The sequence below is a fragment of the Thamnophis sirtalis genome, unplaced genomic scaffold (genome assembly GCF_051295495.1).
Source record: "Thamnophis sirtalis isolate CommonGarterSnake01/CBP01778 unplaced genomic scaffold, rThaSir2_p1.2 scaffold_9, whole genome shotgun sequence".
NCBI lineage: Eukaryota > Metazoa > Chordata > Lepidosauria > Squamata > Natricidae > Thamnophis > Thamnophis sirtalis.
In genome coordinates, this window is record NW_028261389.1 from 74228793 (window position 1) to 74255072 (window position 26280).

The 26280-nt window shown below is 46.7% G+C and overlaps 1 protein-coding gene across 1 annotated transcript in view; it reads right to left on the reverse strand.

The window, feature by feature from the left end:
- The window catches only part of TSPAN9 (tetraspanin 9), a 114001-nt gene extending 87721 nt beyond the window's left edge, over positions 1-26280 (reverse strand). The window contains exon 1 of the mRNA XM_087722266.1: positions 26235-26280. The gene's annotated coding sequence lies outside the window, so the exon portion shown is untranslated. The remainder of the gene's footprint in view (positions 1-26234) is intronic.

A 26280-nucleotide genomic window follows, 5' to 3' on the forward strand; every position in this document is an offset into this window, starting at 1 on the left:
GATGAAAGGAAAGAACAGAAGTACTTTTGTTTCCACAGGGTAACCGCTTCTAAACTTCATGCTTGAAGTGGGAAAGAGGGAAATTTTGACTTTGGGTTTTACCGATTAGATTGATAGTAAAAGGTTCCCCTCGGACATAGTGCATGTGCTAGTCGTTTCCGAATCTAGCTCATCTCCGTTTCAAAGCCGAAGAGCCAGCACTGTCCGAAGACGTCTCCATGGTCATGTGGTCAGCATGACTAAACGCCGAAGACTCACAGAATGTGGAATGTTGCAAATTGGGTGCCTTGACGTCACCGTGATCATGTGGCCGGCATGACTAAACGCCGAAGGTGCATGGAACGCTGTTACCTTCCCACCAAAGGTGTTTCCTATTTTTCTACTTGCATTCGTAATTTCAAACTCCTAGGTTGGCAGAAGCTGGGACAAGTAACGGGTGCTCACTCCATTAAGCGGCGCTAGGGATTCGAACTGCCAAACTGCTGACCTTTCTGATCGACAAGCTCAATGTCTTAGCCACTCAGCCACCACGTCCCTGTTGATAGATCTTTATAGAAATGGCTTGTTCATATTATCATCAAAAAGCAAAAAGTTGTAATTTGACGTCAATGCCTTATTTTACTGAAACAGAGTTGGAAGTTGATGCTGCTGCTTATTTTTCTCTTTTATCCTTCCTCACCTCTTCCTTTCCCCCCAACCCCTGCCTTACTATTTACTTTGTATTTTATAATATTTTATCAGTCAATTAAAAAAATGTTGACTGAGGACTACAGGAAGCATCCAGAGAACTGCCTGCATGGGAAGGCTCTGGCCAGTGGTGAAATTTAATTTTTTTTTTACTACAGGTTCTGTGGGCATGGCTTGGTGGGCGTGGCAGGGAGAGGATACTGCAAAATCTCCATTCCCTCCCCATTCCAGAGAAAGAATACTGCAAAATCTCCATTCCCTCCCCACTCCAGAGAAAGAATACTGCAAAATCTCCATTCCCTCCCCACTCCAGGGGAAGGATACTGCAAAATCTCCATTCCCTCCCCACTCCAGGGGAAGGATACTGCAAAATCTCCATTCCCTCCCCACTCCAGGGGAAGGATACTGCAAAATCTCTATTCCCTCCCCACTCCAGGGGAAGGATACTGCAAAATCTCCATTCCCTCCCCACTCCAGGGAAAGGATACTGCAAAATCTCCATTCCCTCCCCACTCCAGGGGAAGGATACTGCAAAATCTCTATTCCCTCCCCACTCCAGGGGAAGGATACTGCAAAATCTCCATTTCCTCCCACTCCAAGGAAAGGATACTGCAAAATCTCCATTCCCTCCCACTCCAGGGAAAGGATACTGCAAAATCTCCATTCCCTCCCCATTCCAGGAGAAGGATTCTGCAAAAACCCCATTCCTTCCCCACTCCAGGGGAAGGATACTGCAAAATCCCCATTCCCTCCCCACTCCAGGGGAAGGATACTGCAAAATCCCCATTCAATCCCCACTCCAGGGGAAGGATACTGCAAAATCTCCATTCCCTCCCCACTCCAGGGGAAGGATACTGCAAAATCTCAATTCCCTCCCCACTCCAGGGGAAGGATACTGCAAAATCTCCATTCCCTCCCCACTCCAGGGGAAGGTTACTGCAAAATCTCCATTCCCTCCCCACTCCAGGGGAAGGATACTGCAAAATCTCCATTCCCTCCCCACTCCAGGGGAAGGATACTGCAAAATTTCCATTCCCTCCCCACTCCAGGGGAAGGATACTGCAAAATCTCCATTCCCTCTCCACTCCAGGGGAAGGATACTGCAAAATCTCCATTCCCTCCCCACTCCAGGGGAAGGATACTGCAAAATCCCCATTCAATCCCCACTCCAGGGGAAGGATACTGCAAAATCTCCATTCCCTCCCCACTCCAGGGGAAGGATACTGCAAAATCTCAATTCCCTCCCCACTCCAGGGGAAGGATACTGCAAAATCTCCATTCCCTCCCCACTCCAGGGGAAGGTTACTGCAAAATCTCCATTCCCTCCCCACTCCAGGGGAAGGATACTGCAAAATCTCCATTCCCTCCCCACTCCAGGGGAAGGATACTGCAAAATTTCCATTCCCTCCCCACTCCAGGGGAAGGATACTGCAAAATCTCCATTCCCTCCCCACTCCAGGGGAAGGATACTGCAAAATCTCCATTCCCTCTCCACTCCAGGGGAAGGATACTGCAAAATCTCCATTCCCTCCCCACTCTGGGGCCAGCCAGAGGTGGTATTTGCTGGTTCTCCAAACTACTCAAAATTTCCGCAACCAGTTCTTCAGAACCTGTCAGAACCTGCTGGATTTCAGCCTGCGCTCTGGCAGCTGTCCAGCTTAGGAGTCAGCTTGGGAGGTTGTGCATTTGTGCGTATGTGTGTGTGTGTGTGCTCACCCCCAGGCCTGCCGGCCTGTGGCTCCTAATGCCAGCACACACGCATGGATGCACAGAAAAATGGGGAGTGTGTGGGGTGGGGTGGCAGCCTGGGGAATCCTGCCATTAGGCCCTGTGAAACACAGCCTCTTACAAAGTCTCTGACCAGCCTTCGATCGCCGAGCCCGGCTGAAATACAAAACTCATCCATTTCCCCCAGGGGTCTTGGATGCCTGGCGGAGTTCCATAAATATGAAATGGTGCAATTGTTGATGTGACAGCTTTGCCTACATTTTTGTTCCTGTTGTTTGAAGGCCTGGATTTGTCTCCCCTGCCATCTAGTGTGCAATTTGGCCATTTGTGTTGGGAGGGGATAGTGAGAAATCAAGTTTTTCTAACCTCGCTTTTACAATAAGGGGAAGCCTTATTTTTTTTTAAAAGATACTCCTTCTTGTGGGAAGTTATCACCCAGCCCTCTCCCAAAAAAATGAAATATCCTAGGAAATATTGAAAAGGCAGAATATTTCTCTGGATGTGAAAAGAAAGAAACATGTTTTTAAAAGGCAGAATAGTTGCCTGTAGCTTCCTGCCCATCCACACTTTGTCAATAGGCCATTGAGAAGGCCAGGCTAGCCCACTTTACATAATAAAGACTTCCCCACTGCAGTTGTAGGGGGAAGGGATAATACTCAACTCTCCACATGGCATCTGAGAACTCATCTATACCTGGATTCAAAATGGCCTAGAGAGTAGCCCCCTGCATGGCACCATGGGAGTCTGACAACCAATCAGAATACATTTCTTACACAGGAACAGGAAACAGAGAGGTGGGACTAAACAGGGTATAAAAAGCCTAGCAAGCCCCTCCCTCAGCCCTTCTCTTCTTCTCCACCAACATTGAAGCATGTGATCACCTTTTCTGTTCAGGGTTCAAGCCATGAGGTCCTGTCCACCAATAAACCATCTTTCCAAGCAGCCTCCATGTCTCCAGTGTCTTCTTCCCCACTTGGAGCTGAACCCAGAAGGACATTTCTTTCAACATTCTCTTTTCACCACAAGCAAATCGGGCCAAATTCCTAGAAAGCTAAGCGGGATTGGGTCGGATCGGAATTTGGATGGGAGATGAAAGATTTCTATGGGAAGCAGAAGAAGGGAGGCGTGTTGTGAGCACGAAGGGCGGAAAGTTCTAGATGAGAGAGATCTGATAGGAGAGCTGCAAAAAGCAAGATTGTACATAATACATGTTCAGAAGAATAGGACAGGACAGGACAGAACCAGACAGGACAGAACAGAACAAAAAAAATATGAATTGGAATGGGATGGGATGGTAAATATGGAATGGAATTGGACAGAACAGAATGGAACAGAACAGAATGGATGGAATGGAACAAACAGAACAGAACAGAAAATATGAAATGGAATGAAATGGATTGGGGTGGAAAATATGGAATGGAATAGAAATATGGAATGGAGTGGAAGGGAGGGGAACAGAACAGAACAGAAAATATGGATTGGGATGGGATGGTAAATATGGAATTGAACAGAACAGAATGGAATAGAACAGAATGGATGGAATGGAACAAACAGAACAGAATATGAAGAAACAGAACAAAATATGAAGTGGAATGAAATGGATTGGGGCGGAAAATATGGAATGGAATAGAATAGAAATATGGAATGGAATTGGACAGAACAGAATGGAACAGAACAGAATGGATGGAATGGAACAAACAGAATAGAACAGAACAGAAAATATGAAATGGAATGAAATGGATTGGGGTGGAAAATATGGAATAGAATAGAAATATGGAATGGAGTGGAATGGAATGGAACAGAACAGAAAATATGGATTGGGATGGGATGGAAAATGTGGAATGGAATGGAATTGAACGGAATAGAATGGAACTGAATGGAGCAGAAAAGAGCAGAGCACAACAGAATGGATGCAATGGAACAAACAGAACAGAACAGAACAGAAAATACGAAGTGGATTGGGATGTAAAATATGGAATGGAATAGAAATATGGAAGGGAAGGGAACAGAACAGAACAGGTTTATTGGCCAAGTATGATTGGATGCAGGAGGAATTTGTCTCCTTGATCTCCTGAAATGTGGTCAAAGACAACAAGGACATCAGAATTAAAAGGAGCAGAGAAAATGCCGAGTGGAATTCAGTGTCTAAAGCAGCCTCATTCTCGTATCATGTCACAGTCCCCAAATTTAGGACAGCTTTATCCTTAGCTGGATTTCATGATCTCCCCACAGCTGTCCTGGAACGGAAATATAGGAAAACCCCATATGAAATCTGAGAGCGCCCTTGTGGTATGGATGCCATAGAAACCCATGTTTTTCTATATTGCCAGTTATACAGGGACATTCCCCACCAGTGGATTAGTCCTCTTTCATTTAAATTTCTGGGGCAGCCTGATAGATTTTACCTGTGCTTTACCTGTTACCTAATAAAGATAATTTAATTCCGCTACAAGTAGCAACATTTTGCTGCATAAGGTGTAAGCTTCTCCCACAATGAGTTGCCAAAAGAAGCCAACATGGGCTTGTCAAAAAGCAGATCGAGCCAAACAAATCCTATTTCATTCTTTCATTCTTTGACCAAGCAACTAAATTAGTGGACTACTGAAATGTCATGGGCAGCCCTTGAAGAGTATTCGGAGACTTCAACTCGTCCAGAATGCAGCCGCGCGAGCGATTGTGGGTGCACAATCCTCCGCGAGCTGCACTGGTTACCGATTGGTCTCCGGATACGCTTCAAAGTGCTAGTCGTAACTTACAAAGCTCTTCATGGTATTGGACCTGGGTACTTGAGAGACCGCCTGCTGCCAATTACCTCTCAAAGACCCGTTAGATCACACAGGGTCGGCCTCTTCCGGGTTCCATCCACCAGCCACTGCCACCTGGCTACGACCCGGGGGAGGGCCTTCTCTGTGGCAGCTCCGGCCCTTTGGAACGAACTCCCCGCGGAGATTCGGACCCTCACCTCTCTTCAGGCCTTCCGGAAAGCCGTTAAAACCTGGCTGTGCCGGCAGGCCTGGGGTTGATGAGTTCCCCTCCCCTCTCGACCTGTGTGGCTGTATGATTCTTGTTTATTTTAATCACGTGTATTGTGTTCTATGTTCCCCTTTCCCCCCTTTGAGTTGTTCGCTGCCCTGAGTCCCTCCCGGAGAAGGGCGGCATACAAATAAACTAAATCTAAATCTAAATCTAAATCTACCTGGATTTCAGCAAGGCATTCGACAAAGGAGACCACAACTTTCTTCTTAGCAAACTAAAAAAAACATGTGGCATAAACAGCATTGCCATCAAATGGATTTGTAACTGGTTTGGCACTGCAACCAAACAAGGCAGATAGACTTCAACGGATAATTAGAACTACAGAAAAAAAACCCTAATTGTTACCAATCTGTCTTCCCTTGAGGACTTGTATACTGCACGAGTCAAAAAGAGGGCTGTGAAAATATCTAGGGACCCCTCACATCCTGGACATAAATTGTTTCAACTCCTATCCTCAAGATGACGCTACTGGGCATTGCACACCAAGACAACTAAACACAAGGACAGTTCCCCCCCATCCATTTCATCACTCTGCTAAACCACAAATTCCCACAACACTGTCAAACTATTTAGTAAGGCTGTATTACCATTCTTCTTCTCATCTTTTCCATTACTTATCTCTTTATTTTCTTATGACTATAACTTTGCTGATTGTGTCTTGCAGCTGGAGCATCGCACAGACGCTAGTACGCAAGCGTGCACTGCGCACGTGCACGCCGCCGGCCCCATTCCAACCGAACCGGTTGGAACGGGGCGAGAAACCTACCCCTGCCATCGCTCCTCCTCCTCCTGCCTCCCGTGCGCAGAATAAACGTTGGGAAAGAATAAACAGAATGCTTAAGGACGGGTAGAGGGTGTCAGGCAACAATCTACGAGGTCCTCTTGGCTGTTTAATGTATTTATGATATACGTGGAAAGATGCTGAGGGTGACAGAAGACAGATTTGAATGTGGGTGTAGCGGACACCACGCGGTTGATGAGAGCGGAAAGATTTGCAGCCCATGTTGCAGATCCTACACTGCTAAGAGGAGCAAGGACCTGAATATGAATGGGAAAGGAAGCTTGGAAGATTCTCAAAAAGAGAGGGGGAGGGAAGACAATTTTGACTTGGTGTAGTATGGAGGTCATTAAAACACGGCTGCCGGCCAGATAGTAAACAGGGAGATGCTTACAGGAGTGGGATGGATATAAATTAATTTTAGCGAGTCTGTCTTTTCTCTTAAATCTTCTTCTCCAATTTCTTTTGATTACGGTCCTTTACCACGAGTTGCATAATATGTGTTACCTCAAAAGGATCGTGTGATGGCTAGGTGTTCTGACCCCCCCCCCTTCTCCGTCCAGGAATGAAAGCCAAAAGCCACGTAACTCAAAAGGTTTCTTTTAATCAGTCCAAGCTCTTGTTGGCTGCAAGCCCAAATAAACAAAGATGATTAGCTCTGGCAGAAAGTCCTATAACTCACACCAAAATGCAAGCCCGGCTTCTCTTATCTCAAACCACTTATCCAAGTTGGCTTCTCTCGGTTTGTGAACGCGAACAAGAACAATCACTAGAACGGGAACGGAACGTTGACTTCTGCCACCAGGACGTGGCCCCAGCAGTCTCTTTATACTCAGGAGAGGATCCCAATGAGCAAGAGCTGCTCGCAATCATCTCCTGTAAGTACTCAGTTGTTCCTTCCGTCGAGTAACCCTTCGACGGGGTGCATCCTGCAACAACTCCCAAGTGTTTCCCTGAACACTCCCTCTGACCCAATGCTCTGCCGCCACCTGGTGGCCAACGGCTCCTGCTGGGCCACAACAGCTAGGCAACTGGTAATAATGGAAAGGATGTAATCCAGGGATGCTTTAAGACCACGCCTGTCAAATGTTGGAACGCTGTCTATCCTGTCCTCATTTCCCCATCACTGGCTAAGATGCTGAGCTTGTCGATCAGAAAGGTCGGCAGTTCAGCGGTACGAATCCCTAGCGCCGCATAACGGAGTGAGCTCACGGTTCCTTGTCCCAGCTTCTGCCAACCTAGCAGATCGAAAGCACGTAAAAAACGCAAGTAGAAAAAATAGGTACCACCTTTGGTGGGAAGGTCACAGCGTTCCATGCGCCGTCAGGGTTGAGTCATGCTGGCCACATGACCACAGAGACGTCTTCGGACAGCGCTGGCTCTTCGGCTTTGAAACGGAGATGAGCACCGCCCACTAGAGTCGGGAACGACTAGCACATATGTGCGAGGGGAACCTTTACCTTTTAAATTCAGCCAACCTTCAATCTCCTAACCTTGTTTTCCCCTTCAGGGTCTTATGCACATTTTCAACTATTGATACGGGTAGCCCTCGACTTACCACAGTTCATTTAATGACCGGTCAAAGTAGCAACGTCCCAGAAAAAAGGTGACTTATGACAGTTTTTCACAGTTACGACCTTTGCAGCATCCCCATGATCGTGGGATCAAAATTCAGAAGCTGGGCAACTGGTTCCTATTTAGCAATAGCAATAGCAATAGCAGTAGACTTATATACCGCTTCATAGGGCTTTCAGCCCTCTCTAAGCGGTTTACAGAGAGTCAGCATATTGCCCCCAACAATCTGGGTCCTCATTTTACCCACCTCGGAAGGATGGAAGGCTGAGTCAACCCTGAGCCGGTGGGATTTGAACCGCTGAACTGCTGATCTAGCAGTAGCCTGCAGTGCTGCATTTAACCACTGTGCCACCTTGGCTCTTTATGACTGTGGCAGTCTTTTGCAGCCGTCTCACCAGCAAAGTCAATGGGAAAGCCGGATCCACTTAACAATCGGGCTACGGTGGCGCAGTGGTTAGAGTGCAGTACTGCAGGCTACTTCTGCTGATCACTGGCTGCCAGCAGTTTGGCAGATCGAATCCCACCAGGCTCAAGGTTGACTTGGCCTTCCATCCTTCCGAGGTGGGTAAAAGGAGGACCCTGATTGTTGGGGTGTGGGGGGGGATGACTCTATAACCCGCTTAGAGAGGGCTGTAAAGCACTGCGAAGAGGTATATAAGTGCTAAGCGCTCTTGCTAATAACTTATCAACTGCAGTGATTTGCTTAATAGCCGAGGCCGGAGAAGTATTAAAATGGAGCAAAACTCACTTAACGAATGTCTCCCTTAACGACAGAAAATTTGGCCTCGATTGTGGTCGTAAGTCGAGGATGATTACCTGTACTGATTTCTTTCTCTCGTGCCTAATGCTGTACTGTAATTGTTCCTTAAAAACACTGAAACTGCAGATTGTGTATTTCCGAGTGTAAAGCGACAAATTCCTAGGAAATGTCGAAGTTACTCAGAAGTTATGTCTCTCTGGTTTTTAAGCTACATTCAGCAGTGGGAATGCAGTGGAGGGTTTCCTGATTAAATGGAGGGAGGTATGCAGTGGAGTACCCCAAGGCTCTGTTTTAGGCCCATGACACTTCAACATCTTCATCGATGACTTGGAAGAGGGGATAGATGGGGAACTCATCAAATTTGCAGGTGACACCAAGCTGGCAGGAATAGCCAACACTCCGGAAGACAGGCTTAAGATACAGAAGGATCTTGACAGACTTGAACATTGGGCACTATCTAACAAAATGAAATTCAATGGTGAAGAGAGTAAGGGTCTACATTTAGGCAAGAAAAACAAAATGCACAGGTACAGTACAGGTCAGTATTTCTCAACCTTGGCAACTTGAAGATGTCCGGACTTCAACTCCCAGAATTCCCCAGCCAGCGAATGCTGGCTGGGGAATTCTGGGAGTTGAAGTCCGGACATCTTCAAGTTGTCAAGGTTGAGAAACACTGGTATAGGTGGTACCTGGCTCAATAGTAGTAACTGTGAGAGGGATCTTGGAGCCCTAGTGGACAATTATTTAAATATGAACCAGCCGTGTGCCAAAAAATCCAACGCAGTTCTAGGCTGCATAAACAGAGGGATAGAATCAACATCATGTGAATTGTTAATACCACTTTATAATGCCTTGGTAAGGCCACAATGGGAATACCGCATTCAGTTTTGGTCGCCACGATGTAGAAAAGATATGGAGACTCTAGAAAGAGTGCAGAGAAGAGCAACAAAGATGATTAGGGGAGGATTGGAGGCTAAAACCTATGAAGAACGGTTGCAGGAACTGGGTATGTCTAGTTTAATGGAAAGAAGGACCAGGGGAGACATGATAGCAGTGTTCCAATATCCCAGGGGTTGCCACAAAGAAGAAGGAATCAAGCTATTCTCCAAAGCACCTGAGGGCAGGACACGAAGCTATGGGTGGAAACTCATCAAGGAGAGAAGCAACTTAGAACTAAGGAGAAATTTCCTGACAGTGAGAACAATTAACCAGTGGAACAACTTGCCTCCAGAGATTGTGAGCGCTCCAACACTGGAGGTTTTGTCTGAAGTGATGTAGGGTTTCCTGCCTAAGCAGGGGGTTGGACTGGAAGACCGCCTGTTTGATGGCTGCGTTTCCTGACGTTTTCCTCCTCCTTTACAAATGGCTGGTACCGGCTGACTCTAAGCCAGGATCTCCAGACAATCATCTATTGTTAAATAATCCCAATCATCCAGTCAATCTACTCTTCTCAGTTGCTATCAAAGAAAGGACTCAGAGCAAAGGAGAAGAAAGAGCATTATTAAACCGCACGTGATCGTGGTCTGAACAGAAACTGTGTTTGCTGAAGGCACCGTCCTAAACTCATCTTCACCATTTACAAAGATTGCCTCTGTCGTTTGTTGCTCTCCGTAAGCCAAAGTGGCCTGCCTATTATTGTCCCTTTTTTTGTTTAAAAGACAAGATTGCAAAAATAATAATAATAATAACAATGTTTGTTTACAGCCCCCAAAAGCTGTAACTCTGTAAGACTGTTATCTTCAGGAACATCATAAATGATGCACAACTTCCTTCACTTCAAGATGCCCAGGAGGTGGGGATGAAAATCCAGAATTGACACCTTCTTCACACAGCTCCTTAAAAAAAAATAGCTACTGTGCTACAAACAAGAAGATCCGTGATTCTCATAAATTAAAATATCCAGCCAGTTTTCCTCAACTCTTACTTAAGAAGCGAGATGATCAGGTAGAACATGAAAAGAAGGACTAGGAGTGACATGATAGCAGTCTTCCAATATCTCAGGGACTGCCACAAAGAAGAGGGAGTCAAACTATTCTCCAGGGCACCTGTGGGTAGGACAAGAAGCAATGGGTGGAAACTAATCAAGGAGAGGAGCAACCTAGAACTAAGGAGAAATTTACTGACAATTAGACCAATTAATCAGTGGAACAGAATTTGCCTCCGGAAGTTGTGAATGCTCCAACACTGGAAGTCTTTGAGATGTTGGATAGCCATTTGTCTGAAGTGGCATAGGGTTTCCTGCCTAAGCAGGGGGTTGGACTAGAAGACCTCCAAGGTCCCTCCCATCTATTCTATTTTCTACTCTACTCTACTCTACATTCTGTTCTGTTCTGTTCTCTATTCTACTCTACTCTATTCTACATTCTATTCTATTCTATTCTACATTCTATTCTATTCTATTCTACATTCTATTCTATTCTACATTCTATTCTATTCTATTCTACATTCTATTCAATTCTACTCTAATCTACTCTATTCTATTCTACAGTCTATTCTATCCTATCCTATCCTACTCTATTCTATTCTATTCTATATTCTACCCTACCCTACTCTACATTCTACTCTATTCTATTTCATTCTATTCTATTCTATTCTATTCTATATTCTACCCTACTCTACTCTATATTCTACTCTATTCTATTTCATTCTATTCTATTCTATTCTATTCTATTCTATATTCTACCCTACTCTACTCTATATTCTACTCTATTCTATTTCATTCTATTCTATTCTATTCTATTTCATTCTATTCTATCATGAGCCAATTTGACCAAAAGATTTTTTGCTAAGAGTTTTGGCTTGTCCTTGAGGAGGCTGTGATGGTTGTAAGTATGAAAAATGGTCGTAAGTCACTTTTTTCAGTGCTGTTGTAACTGAACAAACGACTGTAAGCCAAGGAGTAACTGCACCTTACTCTTGGTGGAAATGTACTGATATAAAGGTCTTTAAGCTACTCGAAAAGCAGCCGTGCTCCATGGCTATCAACCCCCATCCTTTCTGTTCTGCGGGAACGTGTGTTTATTACATTTTTTAACACCCTGGTTATAGAATGAGAATGTCTCTTTGATAGCTCCGAGGAAGCATTCTCCTCACTGCTCTTACCAGTGAGAAAATGTGGGCTACTGGTTACCCAGCCGTATCCCTGCCCAGAAGGGCCTCCCGAAGGATATCAATCTGATAACATCTGACAGCGTATATATATTTATTTCCACCGCCTGGTTTTGCACAGTAATTGAACAGACGTCTGTGAGTGGTACAGATGTCGTTTCCCATCAGAGAAGGGCTGGGATGAAAGAGCCAGCTATTTTGTTTTTCCTTTTGATTTATATCCCGCCTTCCCTGACAAACAGCCCAGGTGGGGTATATAATGTTTCCCTTTCCAGATTTATCCTTAATCTTCGGGGATACGTCCAAAGCAGCTGGGGGGGGGAGGAGAGGTGGGGGAGGTCAGCTTCGCATCGAAGTGAAGTAATAAAAGCTTCCCTCAATCCGACACTTGGACACCAAATACACCCACGAAACACAGCACTCCATGGGGCACCGGCGGTGCAGGATCCCCCAAAATGGAGCCATCCGATTAAAGATTCAGAAGGGACCCTTCACAGGCCCAGAGATTTAGACCAGGACTTGGCCACCGTAAACACTCAAAGAGTAATTTGGACCCGTTTCCCAAAGAAAAGAAAACACCGGGAACCACAAAGATCCTAACCGGAAACCCCCTGTTCAATTCTGGAGCTGACCGGAAGTTCAATTCCCCCACCATAGAGTCTCCCCCTAGCGCGGCGTCCTTTTTCCTCTATCTGTCCTAACCGTAATCCAATCAATTACGGAGCCGACTGGAAAACCTACTCCATGCTTCCCCCCCCCCCCCGCTAACTGGAAGCTCCTTTCAAATTGTGGCACCAACCGGCCACAGGGAGCCGCAACACAGGGATGAAAGAGCCACATGCAGCTCCAGAGCCACAGGTTGCCCATCCCTGATCTAGACACACTGCATACACAGGTTAGTCCTCTATTTAGATCACAATTGGGGCCAAAATTTCAATCGCTAAGCAAGGCAGTTTGTTACCAGAGTTCTGCCTCGTTTTACAACCCTCCCTGGGCGCAGTCACTAAGCGAATCCCTGCTGTCGTGAAATTAATCACCCGTCGGTTAAGTGACTCTGGATTCCCCACTGAACTTGCTTGTCAGAGGTTCCCAAAAGGTGATCCCGTGATCCCAGGACCCCCGTCATAAATACATGCCAATGGCCAAGCATCCAAATTTTGGCCACAAGGATGTTGCAATAGCAACAGCACTCAAAGACTTATAAACCGCTTCACGACGCTTGGCAGCCCTCTCTAAGCGGTTTACAGAGCCGGCCTATGGCCCCCAATCGGGGTCCTCATTTTAATGACCTCAGAAGGACAAAAGGCTGAGTCAACCTTGAGCCGTTCAGGTTCGAACTGCTGGCAGTCGGCAGAATTAGCCTGCAATACCGCATTCTAACCCCAGCTCTTGAAATGGTCATAAGTATCAAAAACGGTCTTCCTTTTTTCAGTGTCATGGTAACTTCAAGCGGTCACTAAATGAATGGTTATAAGTTGAGGACTACTAATAGGGGATCAGACCAAGGTTGTCGCGATGCAGCAACTAAAGAGGTTAGCTGTTCCTTTCAACAGCCAAAGTTGGCTGGACGTAAATCTACTCCTCGTTGGAAAAGATCCACAGTCTGCAAAGGTCCAGTGACACATTTATGAACGGGGTAGATAGAGGTAGTCCTTGACTTATGACCAGTCCCTCGAAGTTACAACAGACCTCCCCCGGGCTACTTATAATCCAGGTGTGAACTTTTAGGCGGCCACCCCCACCTGCCCACGGTCACACGATTGCATTTTGAGTGCCTAACAATTAAGGCACCCAATTTGCAACATTCCACAGTCACATAACTGCGATTAAAAGTATTGCTTTTTTAAAAAAAACCCAGAAACACATTTATTATATCTTCACAATGACTACGTTCATGATTTATCATTTATTGCTTGTATGTACCCTGAGAGCTTATGCACCGGAAACAAATTCCTTGAGTGTCTAATCACATTTGGCCAATAAAGAATTCTAATTCTATTTCTGAAGGTGGCTCAGTGGCTCAGACGCTGAGCTCGTCGATTAGAAAAATCCGCAGTTCGAATCCCTAGCGCCGCGTAACGGAGGGAGCTCCCGTTACTTGTCCCAGCTTCTGCCAACCTAGCAGTTCGAAAGCATGTAAAAAATGCAAGGAGAAAAATAGGAACCACCTTTGGTGGGAAGGTAAGCAGGCTTCCGTGTGCCTTCGACGTTGAGTCATGCTGGCCATATGACCACAGAGACGTCTTCGGACAGTGCTAGCTCTTCGGCTTTGAAACAGACATGAGCATTGCCCCCTAGAGCCGGGAACGATTAGCACATATGTGCAAGGGGAACCTTTATCTTAATTCTAATTCTAATTTACTTCCAATTTCCAGCAAAGAACTTCCATTGTGGACAACGAGTTTGCTTAACCACTGCTGTGTTCACTTTACAACCGCGATTGTACAATTGGGCATGGCCACATGGTGACCCCGCTTAACGACTGGTATTGGTATTGGTATTGATATTTTATTATTTGTATGCCGCCCTTCTCCGGGAGGACTCAGGGCGGCGAACAATTCAAAGGGGAAAAAAAGGGGGAACATAAAAGACAAAATATAAATAATAAAAGTAGGCAACAGTCGCACAACCATACATGTCGAGAGGGGAGGGAACTCATCACCCCCAGGCCTGCCGACACAGCCAGGTTTTGACGGCTTTTCGGAAGGCCTGGAGAGAGGTGAGGGTCCGAATCCCTGCGGGGAGTTCATTCCAGAGGGCCGAAGCTGCCACAGAGAAGGCCCTCCCCCGGGTAATAGCCAGGTGGCATTGGCTGGTAGATGGCACCCGGAGGAGGCCGACCCTGTGAGATCTAATGGGTCTGTGGGAGGTAATTGGCAGCAGGCGGTCTCTCAAGTACTGGCACACTTTACAACCATAGTTCCAGGCTCGATTATGGTCATAAGTCAAGGACTATCTATAAAACGTTAGCTTCAGAACGGACATTGAAGAACAAAATTAATGGAATGCTTAGACTAGCTGAGCCATCAATTTGCACGATGACTTTTGCATGATGACGGCCATTAATTCTTTTGCTCGGAAAACTCTTCAATTGCACTAAAAACAGTTTTATGTTCTTTAGAAGAAAAATAACTAGCCAGGAGCTTCATCTGGGTTTTAATATACGAACTTCAGTTAAGAGAAATAACGGCTGGGAGCAAAATTTATCTAGTTCTAATAAGTTGAGAGAGTGCCAAATTAATTTCTTCTCCCCCCCCCCCCCACCCTTCTCTGGGCATCTTAAAAAGGAATTTAAATTCACGACAGAGAACTTTCCAAGAACCTATCGCAACTCATCAAGTTTTCAAGTATTTCTATTTTAAATGCAATCTTTTCGTAGACGGAATTATAGGAATACTTCTGTGTGCTGTAAACTGGCTACTTTATTTTGCCGCCTGAATTCTGGACATCAACCAGGGGAGTCCTCTACGTATGACCGAAATTTCTGTTGAGACAGTTGTTAAGTTAATTTCGCCCCGTTTTACAACCTTTTAGGGCACAGTTGTTCAATTGAATCACTGCAGCTGTTGAATTAGCAATTCGGTTATAATCGAATCTCGCTTCCCCCTTGATTTTGATTATAAGGCGGTCTCGCAAAAGGGGATCAAGCGATCCGGGATACTGCAACCGTCATAAATATGAACCAGTTGGCAAGGGTCCAGATTTTGATCACATGGCCACGGGGATGCTGCAACCGTCTTAAGTGTGAAAATGGTCACAAGTCCCTTTTTTTCAATGCTCTTGCAACTTCAAATGGTCTTTAGCTATAGCAATAGCAGTTAGACTTATATACCGCTTCATAGGGCTTTCAGCCCTCTCTAAGCAGTTTACAGAGTCAGCATATTGCCCCCAACAACAATACGGGTCCTCATTTTACCCACCTCGGAAGGATGGAAGGCTGAGTCAACCCTGAGCCGGAGAGATTTGAACAGCCGAACTGCAAAACTGCAGTCAGCTGAAGTAGCCTGCAGTGCTGCATTTAACCACTGCGCCACCTTGGCTCTTTAAGCAAACTGTCGTAAGTCGAGGACCCCCTGTACAAGGCAGTCCTTGACTTGCGGCCAAAACTGAGCCCAAAATTTTTGTTGTTAAGTGAGAAATTTTTTAATCAGGTTTGCCTCATTTTACGACCTTCCTTGTTGCAGTCGTTAAGTGAATCACTGCGGTGGGCAAGTTAGTAGCCCGTGGTTAAGTGAATCTGGCTTCCCCGTTGACTTTCCTTGCCTGAAGATCGCAAAGTGGGATCACATGACCCCGGGAAACGCCAACGGTCGTAAAAATGAACCAGTTGTCAAGCATCTGAATTTGGACGTTCATTAAGTCACATGCTTCAGTGCCATTGTAACTTTAAATTGTCAGTAAACGAACTTGGAAGTCAAAGGCTACCTGTACCTCGGAAGTGGATTGCCCAGGCAAAGCAGCACAGCAGCCAATTGGATGGGCATTCCGGCGCAAGAACAGGGCGGCGATGGCGTGCACAAATGGCCCAGTTGGTACAAATACAGGTAAGGAGAGTGAGCGGGCAGGTGGGCCCTCCAGAGCAATGTAATGGAACGGTACCTCCCGTACTGGGGCATACTGATAGAAATAGCAATAGCAGTTCGACTCATATACCGCTTCATAGGGCTTTCAGCCCTCTCTAAGCGGTTTACAGAATCAGCCTATCGCCCCCACAGCCTGGGTCCTCATTTTACCCACCTCGGAAGGATGGAAGGCTGAGTCAACCTTGAGCCGCTGAGATTTGAACTGCCGAACTGCAGTTAGCAGTCAGCTGAAGTGACCTGCAGTACTGCACCCTAACCACTGCGCCACCTCCGCTCTCTCTGATCATAACCCACCACTGTTTTTAGCGGCCTGCCCTTTTTTTTCCATGCCACTGCGAGAAGCCTCGCAGCTGCTGCTTCTACCGGAGGTCAGCTTGCCTTCCGGAGTCCGGACCAGCCGCTGCGGGAGGAAGGTAAGCGGCCCAAAGAAACAGGCGATGGTGGGGGAAGAAGGGGGGGCTAGGACCGGGACCGCTGAAAGAGGGGAAATGGGGCCACGCGTGTGACTGACGAAGGGAGAGTGGGGCGGCATGCAGGAGGAGGCAGCATACAGACAGATGAGGCCAGGCCTGGGCAAAAAATAGGTACGTATTTTTCAGAGTATAAGACGCACCTTTTTCCCTCAAAAAAGAGGCTGAAAATCTAGGTGCGTCTTATACACTGAATACAGCATTTTTTTGCCTCCTCCTTTCACCGAAATGGCCATGCATAGCCTTTAGGAGGCTTTCAGAGTGTTCCTGGGGGCTGGGGAGGGCAGATTTTGCACACACACACCAGCCCCCAGGAGTACCCTATAAGCCTCTTAAAGGCTATCCACGCCCCTTTTTTGACAAAAAACGGGCCCATCTTCATGAAAAACGGGCCGTTTTGGGGAGGTTTGTAGAGTGCAAAAACTTTTTTTTTAAATTTGCCTTTTCCAAACCTTGATGCTTTTTATACCCTGGTACGTCTTGTACTCTGAAAAATACGGCAGATAGGTAGAAATTCATTTTCCCCTACCTTTTTCCGTGGGCGTGGCTAGGTGGAGGGGGGAGTCAAGTGACTGAGCGGGTGTGGACATGAATCACATCATGTGGGCCACGCCCACTCAGTCACATGACAACCCCCCCACCTAGCCACACCCATAGAACCGGTAGTAAAAATAAATAAATAAATCCCACCACTGCTGTACTTCAACAAATCCTAGGGCCAAGTAGAAAGAAATCTGTCTGCTATTCTGAAAATAAACTGGCGATTCCTGGAAATCAGTTGCGTCACGAACGGGTCGCATCAAACGAGTCTTACTCCATGCTTTGCACACCGACGACTCTCCGGAATAGTGGGAATGCCGCCGACGTCGTATGCTTTGATTTCAGGAAAGCATTTGACGAAGAAAAGCGGCTGGTTTTATATATGCAGGCTGCAGAGCCTGGAAAGATGGGGGGGAGGGGCACAGCTGTTGTCCAGATGTAGGCTTCTCCATCTCTGGGAGCAAAATGCCACACGCCTTGCCTGCTCCCGCCTGGAGGAGTGTTGGACGCTGCCCACCGAATAGACGCTATTCAGGAGGCTCAATCTGTGTTTAATTTGTTCAGCGGTCAGATCAGGGCTCTTCAAGGAAGATGGCTTTCGTGAGGGTGAAGCACATTTTTTAAAAAAAAATAAAGCTGTTGCTTTTTTTAAAAAAGAAATATGGAACATCTGCTTTCGGTGCAAAATAAATGAGCAACACTGCAAGCTTTTAGTCCAGGAAATGCACAGCCAGTGTGGTCTAGTGGTTAAAACACCAAGATAGAAATTGGGAGGCTCAGTCCTAGTTCTAAGCGGAAAAGTTGGATAGGTGACCTTGGGCCAATCACCAGGAGACAGTGAGTTCTAGTTCCGCCTTATGCATGAAAGTCGGCTGAATGACTTTGGGCTAATCACCAGGAGATGATGAATTCTAGTCCTCCCTTAGGCATAAAAGTTGGCTGCGTGACTTCGAACCAGTCACCAGGAAACAGTGAATTCTAGTCCTCCCTTAAGCATGAAAGCTGCTTCAACGACCCTCTAAAAGGATGCAAATGACCAGCTGCCCCCACCAACCAGTCAGAACTGAAGAAGCTTCTTGGATGAGAAGCGAAACGTCTTCAAAACAAAAAAAACAAGGAAGTCTCGTTGCCTCTTGAAAAAGCACCTTTGGGACAACCATGACCTGGATCAGTGTTTCCCAAAATGTGGTACGCGTACCCCCAGGGGTACGGGAAGAGTTTGGTGGGGGTACGCATTAAGTCGAAAAAAAAGGAACAGACTATTGGACGTGGAACCGCATCTCAGATTAAAATTAACAACCAGGGAACCAAATTATAGCAATAGCAATTGCAGTTAGACTTATATACCGCTTCATATAGCTTTCAGCCCCTCTCTAAGCGGTTTACAGAATCAGCATATCACCCCCCACAGTCTGGGTCCTCATTTCACCCACCTCGGAAGGATGGAAGGCTGAGTCAACCTTGAGCCGGTGAGATTAGAACTGCTGAACTGCAGATAGCAGTCAGCTAAAGTGGCCTGCAGTACTGCACCCTAACCACTGCGCCACCTCGGCTCATTATGATGATCTGTCATCTCAACATAAACAATTTCATCCTTCTCATTGAATCAAATCAATGTTCTTTATAATATAACTTTCGTTTATTTTGCGCATGTACCAAAAAAAAAGAAAAAAAGAAATATATTTTGATTTTTATTAAAGCATATGTGTTTTAGGAGGGGTACTCAGCGTTACGAAAATTGTAGAAGGGGTACACATATGTCAAAAGTTTGGGAAACACTGACCTGGATGATGGAGAATCTCCATAGTACATCTAACAGGATATCCGAATCAGATTGACTCCATAGGAACAGGAAGTTCCTGATGAAAACGGAAATATTTATGGGGGGGGGAACGTGTGCAGAACCCAGGGGAGGAAACAGCCCAAAAATTGGGACTAAGAGAATGGCTTGTTCAGCGTAACCCAAAGTTATAGGAATGTAGAAGCCGCAAGATATAAAATATCTCTTGAAAGCCACCCATTTAAATTCAGTTTAGCTCAGCTTAAGACTGCTGCATGCATATATATATTTTTTGCTTCCAGAAATACTTGAGTTACAATCCTGAAGGAGGAAACGAGTCATTGAACTAAAAAAAAACAGGTCAGAAAGCGCAGTCAATGATTAAATTTCCGCAGGCCTCCTGTGCTTCGGTCCAGTGGCCAAGCCATGTGACTGGAGCCTAGGAACGGAGGAGGCAAAATCACCCTGCCCATCCAGAATGACGGCTCCAGAGGAATCAGCCCACAGCAGCCAGATGTCAGGTAGCGTAAGAAATGCCTGGTATGGGTCGTCCTTGATTTACGACCGCAGTTGGGGGCAAAATGTCTGTTGCTAAGAGAGACCGTTGTTGAGTTTTGCCCCGTTTTGCCACCCTCCCTGCCACAGGCGTTTAAGTCAATCACTGCCGTCGTTAAGTTAGTTAACATGGTGGGTAAGTGAATCTTTCACTTTACTTATCCGAAGGTCGCAAAAGGGGATCACATGAAAAACACCCCCGGACACTGCAAAGGTTGCCAAGTGTCTGAATTTTGATCACGTGACCATGGAATAACAATGGAAAAGCAGAGTAAAAAATAATAATGGAATTACAGTAACAGAATAACGGAATAACAGAGTAACAGAATAACGGAATAACAAAATAACAGTAACAGAATAATAGAATAACAGAGTAACAGAGTAACAGAATAACGGAATGACAGAGTAACAGAGTAACGGAATAACAAAATAACAGTAACAGAATAATAGAATAATAGAATAACAGAGTAACAGTAACAGAGTAACTGAGTAACTGAGTAACGGGGTAACGGGGTAACGGAATAACAGAGTAACAGAGTAACAGAGTAACAGAATAACGGAATAACGGAATAACAAAATAACAATAACAGAATAATAGAATAACAGAGTAACAGTAACCGAGTAACAGAGTAACAGAATAACGGCATGACAGAGTAACAGAGTAACAGAATAACAAAATAACAGAGTAACAGAATACCAGAATAAGAGTAACAGAGTAACAGTAATAGGTAACAGAATAACGGAATAACAGAATAACAGTAACAGAACAATGGAATAACAGAGCAACAGAATAACAGAGTAACAGAATAACAGTAGCAGAATAATGGAGTAACAGAGTAATGGAATAACAGAATGACCGAATAATGGAATAACAAAATAACAGTAACAGAATAACAGAGTAACAGAGTAACAGAGTAACAGAGTAACAGTAACAGAGTAATGGAATAAAAGAATAACACAATAACAGTAACAGAATAATAGAATAACAGTGACAGAATGACAGAGTGACAGTAACAGAGTAACGGGGTAACAAAATAATAGATTAACAGAATAACGGAATAACGGCATGACAGAATAACAGAATAACGGAATAGCAGAATAACAGTAACAGAATAATAGAATAACAGAGTAACAGTAACAGAGGAACAGAATAACAGAATAACGGAATAACAGAGTAACAGAATAACAGTAACAGAATAACAGAATAATGGAATAACACCGTAAGGTAATAATGGAATAAAGGAATAAAGGAGTAACAGATAATAACAGAAACAGAATAACAGAATAATAGAATAACAGAGAAAGGGAATAACGGAATAAAGGCATAATGGCATAACAGAATAATGGAGTAACGGAATAACGGGATAACAGTAACAGAATAACAGAAACAGAATAACAGAATAATGGAATAACAGAGTAAGGGAATAACGGAAAAAAGGAATAATGGAATAACGGAGTAATGGAATAACATTCATGCAGATATGAATGCCGCTTACAAAGGAGGGACGCTTTATTAAAAGGGAAAAGGTGAAGCAGTAGTTAGGTGGGAACGAAGGAAACGGATAGTCCTCTACTTACAGCCATTCATTTAGTGACCGTTCAAATTCTAACAGCACTGAAAAAAAGTGGCTGACACCCGTATTCCTCACACTTACAGCCGCTGCAGCCACGCCACCGCCACATCATCAAAATTCAGGCACTTGCAACTTGGCATATATTTATGAGCACATTCAATAAAGAAAGCTATATTAACAACTGCGTGATCCATTTAACAACTGCAGCGATTCACTTAACAACCATGGCAGAGAAGGCAATAAAATTGGCCACGATCAACACTTGGCCAACTGTTTCCGTGGCCTGATTGCAAACAGCTACCAGTGGGTTTTGACCAGTTCTATTTTTGTTTGTACTACTGGTTCGCTCGTGCGCATGCGCAGAAGTGTCCGGGCGGGTGGGAGGAGCCTCCAGCCGCTGCCATTACTGGTTCACTCGATCTGGGCCGAACCGGCAGAAACCCACCTCTGTTTGTGACCCAGAGGTTGGGGACTCCTGTCTTATACCATCCCAGTCAAATAGTTGTCCAGTCTATCTTTGAAATAGTGCTCCACTAATGTAGCACCCAGAACAATGGAGACAAGCCCTTCCATTGGTTAATTGTCCTCACCGTCAGGAAATTTCTCCTTAGTTCTAGGTTGCTTCTCTCCTTGATTAGTTTCCACCCATTGCTTCTTGTCCTGAGCCTTCTGGCGCTTTGGAGAACAGCTTGACCCTTCCTTCTTCACGACAGTTCCTCAAGTACGGATTAGTTCCCACTAATCCTTCTCTTTGATTGGCTAGTACAGTGGTCCCCAACCCCCGGTCCGCGGACCGGTGCCGGGCCGTGGAGTACCTGGCACCGGGCCGCGGAAGCCGGGTGTTCGCTGTCCCAGGCGGCCCCGCTGCGGGGAAACGGAAGCCCCGAGAACAAAACAGGCGTCAACGCAGAGAACGGGAGCCTCGCAGAAACAGCCCTTCGGGCGCTTCCTCTGCAGCCGGAAGCTTCAGCGGCCAAGGCGGCTCCGCTTGAAGAGGCTCTTCGAAGCTTTTTCCGGTGCCGAGAGGAGGGCTAACCCGCCCTCCCTAGCCAGGGCTCCGGCTTCGCCACATGCGATGCTCAGCGCATCCCCCGCTGCTGCTTGGCCTGCGAACCCCGGCAGCTCCGCTTTCCGGCTGCAGCGAAAGCGGCAAGGCACCTGCCGAGCGGCCCCAGCCAGCCTCATCGCAGCGAGGGGCTCTTGGGGAAGCCGCCTTGATCGCCCCCCGACCGGCTAATTTGCAGGGCGAGGCTTTCCCGGATGCAGTCCCGGCGACTTCCCTTCGGCTCGTCGGAGCTGCCCCGCGGCCAAGAAGTAGCCGGGAGGGCGGCCCCGGCTCCCCTGGGTGAGGCCTGACCGTGTCTCAGGAGGCGCCCACGCGAGCACGGCTCAGCCGGCAGCCGGGCGGGCCTCCGGAAGCGCTGGCATTCCTCTTCAGTGGGATCGCCGAGAGGCCGAGGGCAGAGCCGCTCCCTTCCTCCCCATGGAGCCCACCGTGGGGAGGGAGCGAGGAGGGAACCGCCGCCCATCCCGGCAGGTGGGGAGGGCGGGTCACCGGGGAGACGATCCGGAGGTAAGCACGGCTGACGACCACGCCCACCCACCTCCTTGCGGGCCACTTTGGCCTCGGCGTGCCGGAACTTGGACACCCTGAACAGGCTCATGCACCTTTCCCCGCACCTCTGAAGGACGCCGACCAATGACCGCCCTCTGGGCTAGTGCCCAGAACCGCTTCGCGGGAGCCCTGTGGGCGGAGGGGGTGGGCAGGCAGGGTCGCAGGGTCGCGAACAACGCCCCCTCACCCCTGCGCGCGCTCAGCGGGCCACGGTAAAATTATCAAAGGCTGACTGGTCCGCGGCGATAAAAAGGTTGGGGACCACTGGGCTAGTAGATATACCTAGCTCCCGCAACTGTCCATCATACAGTTTAGCCTCCAGAGCCCTTATCATTTCTATTGTTCTTCTCTGCACATCTTCCAGAGCCGAGGTGGTGCAGTGGTTAGGGTGCAGAGTGACCCATCAAAACCGCGGAGGACAGAATCTCGCTCGACGAAAGCGCGCATGTGACGTCATCACAGCGCGACGAAAAAAATTAAAAATTGAAATAAAATTAAAATTAAAGCAAGCCGATTCACATAAAGGTAAGGGTTAGGTTTAGGGTTAGGGTTACGTTAAGGGTTAGGTTAAGGGTTAGCGTTAGGTTTAGCGTTACGTTAACGGTTAGGTTTAGGGTTAGATTTAGGGTTAGGTTTAGGGTTAGGTTTGGGGGGGTTAGGGTAAGGTTTTCGCTTTATTTTTACATTTTTCGATCACAGCGCGATGTTTTCGTCGCGCTGTGATGACGTCAAATGCGCGCTTTCGTCGAGCGTGATTTTGTCCTCCACGGTTTTGTGGTGGAACCAGGGTGCAGTACTGCAGGCCACTTCAGCTGACTGTTATCTGCAGTTCAGCGGTTCAAATCTCACCGGTTCAAGGTTGACTCAACTTTCCATCCTTCCGAGGTGGGTGAAATGAGGACCCAGACTGTGGGGGCGATATGCTGATTCTGTAAACCGCTTAGAGAGGGCTGAAAGCCCTATGAAGCGGTATATAAGTCTAACTGCTATTGCTATTGCTACTCTAATCTAAGGCCTCAGCCTCTTTTTCTCTATCATGGCGACCAGAAATGGACGCAGTATTCCAAGCGTGGCCTCACCAGTATGGTATAAAGAAGGGTTTATCTCTTCTCCTGATCTTGGTGCCGTCCCTCGGAGATCCGGGCCCTACCCACTCTCATGGCCTTTCGCAAAGCCATTAAAACCTGGCTTTTCCGGCAGGCCTGGGGCTGTTGACCCCTTGATGGTGGTCCAGCCCCGTCTGATTGGGTGTCTGTTGTGTTCCTTTTTAACTTGTTGTGTCCCATTGTTTTAATAATTCTTTTTAATTCTTTTTTTTGATTTCTGTAAGAGTCCTCCGGGATTGGGTGGCATAGAAATTCAAGAAATGAAATGCAATGAAATGAATCAGCTGACAAATTTTCCAGAGCATGGAAAGGCAAGGCAAGAAACAACGGATGGAAACTAACCAAGAAGAGAAGCGTCCTAGAACTAAGGAAACACTTCCTAACAGGGAGAACAATGAAACCTGTGGAACGGATTCCCTTCAGACGTTGTGGTGCTCCATCAGGGAGGCTTTTAAGAGGAGACTGGATTTGTCTGAAATGGTGTAGGGTTTCCTGCTTGAGTAGGGGTTAGAAGACACACACACACCCTCCCCAAGGTCCCTTCCAGCTCTCTTGGGATCGACTTAAATACTAGTTTGAAATTTTGCTTTGGGATACTCCGCACTTTTCTCCTTTCAGAACTGCTCCAATCGACCGGACTCAACCTCCACAGTTCACCTTCCTCCGCAGAACAGCCCGAGTTACTGTTCATACGAGAAGGAAGACATAAATTAGCTCCCCGCCAATAGAATAGATTAGATTAGATTATTGATAGCAAGATAGAGATAGATAAGATGGGGGGGGGATGGATGGATGGAGAGAGAGAGAGATTGATGAAGAGAGAGATGAGATAGAGATAGATAGAAAGATAGATAGATAGATAGATAGATAGATGATAGATAGATAGATAGATAGATAGATAGATAGATAGATAGATAGATAGATAGGAGAGAGAGATGGATGGATGGATGGATGGATGGATGGATAGAGAGAGAGCTGGAGAGAGGGAAAGATAAAAATAGATAGATGGATGGATGGATGGAAAGAAAGTGGTGGAGAGGGAGAGATAAAATTAGATGTATGTATGTATGTATGGATGGATGGATGGATGGATGGATGGAAAGAGAATGATGGGGAAAGCGAGAGATAAAATTAGATAGATGGATGGATGGATGGAAAGAGAGGGATGGAGACAGAGAGAGATAAAATTAGATAGATAGATAGATAGATAGATAGATAGATAGATAGATAGATAGATAGATAGATAGATAGATAGATATGGATGGATGGATGGATGGAAAGAGAGGGATGGAGACAGGGAGAGATAAAATTAGATAGATAGATGGATGGATGGATGGATGGATAGATGGAAAGAGAAGGATGGAGACAGGGAGAGATAAAATTAGGTAGGTAGGTAGGTAGGTAGGTAGGTAGCAAGATAATAGTAAGATAGACAGATAAGATAGGTAGGCAGGCAGGCAGAGTCAGACAGACAATACGGGGGAGAGAGAGAGAGAGAGAGGGAGGGAGAGAGAGGAGGGAGAGGGAGAGGGAGAGGAGAGAGAGAGAGAGAGAGAGAGAGAGAGAGAGAGAGAGAGAGAGAGAGAGAGAGAGAGAGAGAGAGAGAGAGAGAGAGAGAGAGAGAGAGAGAGAGAGAGAGAGAGAGAGAGAGAGAGAGAGAGAGAGAGAATGAGAATGAGAATATTTCTCCAGGCACCGCCAGGGTGGGATGGATGGATGGATGGATGGATAGATGGAAAGAGAAGGATGGAGACAGGGAGAGATAAAATTAGATAGGTAGATACATAGATAGGTAGGTAGGTAGCAAGATAATAGGAAGATACACAGACAGACAGACAGACAGATAGATAGACAGATAGATAGACAGACAGAGAGAGAGAGAGAGACAGAGACAGAGAGATTTCTCCAGGCGCCGCCAGAGTGGGAAGGCGCTCGCCCGGACTCGCGAGTTAAAGCGAACCCGACCGAAGTTGCCCAAATCCAAGCTCCTCCCGCCTCGCAATTCGGAACAAGAGCGCCCGGAGGGAGGAGGGGAGGGAGGCAACCAAATCCAACCCTTCTCCCGGGCCCGCCTTTCGGGATGGAGACCCAGCCTTCCACTCTCCGTCCGGGGGCCTCTCCGCACCCACGGAGGACCGGGGGCTGTTTGGAAAGAGCGCGCTGGCAGGAGACCCCCCCCCCCACACCCAGCCACCCCCCGACGTTGCAACCCGGGAACCGAATCCCTCCACCTCCCCGGCCGCAGAGCCGATCCAGCTCGCTCCTCCGGCCTGGCTGCCCTCCGGCGATGAGCGGCCGGCCAGCCGCGGCTTCTCCACCCACCCCCCCAGCCCGCTTACCGCCTTGCCGGACCGAGGCACCGCGGCCCGGGTACCGCTCTGCTGG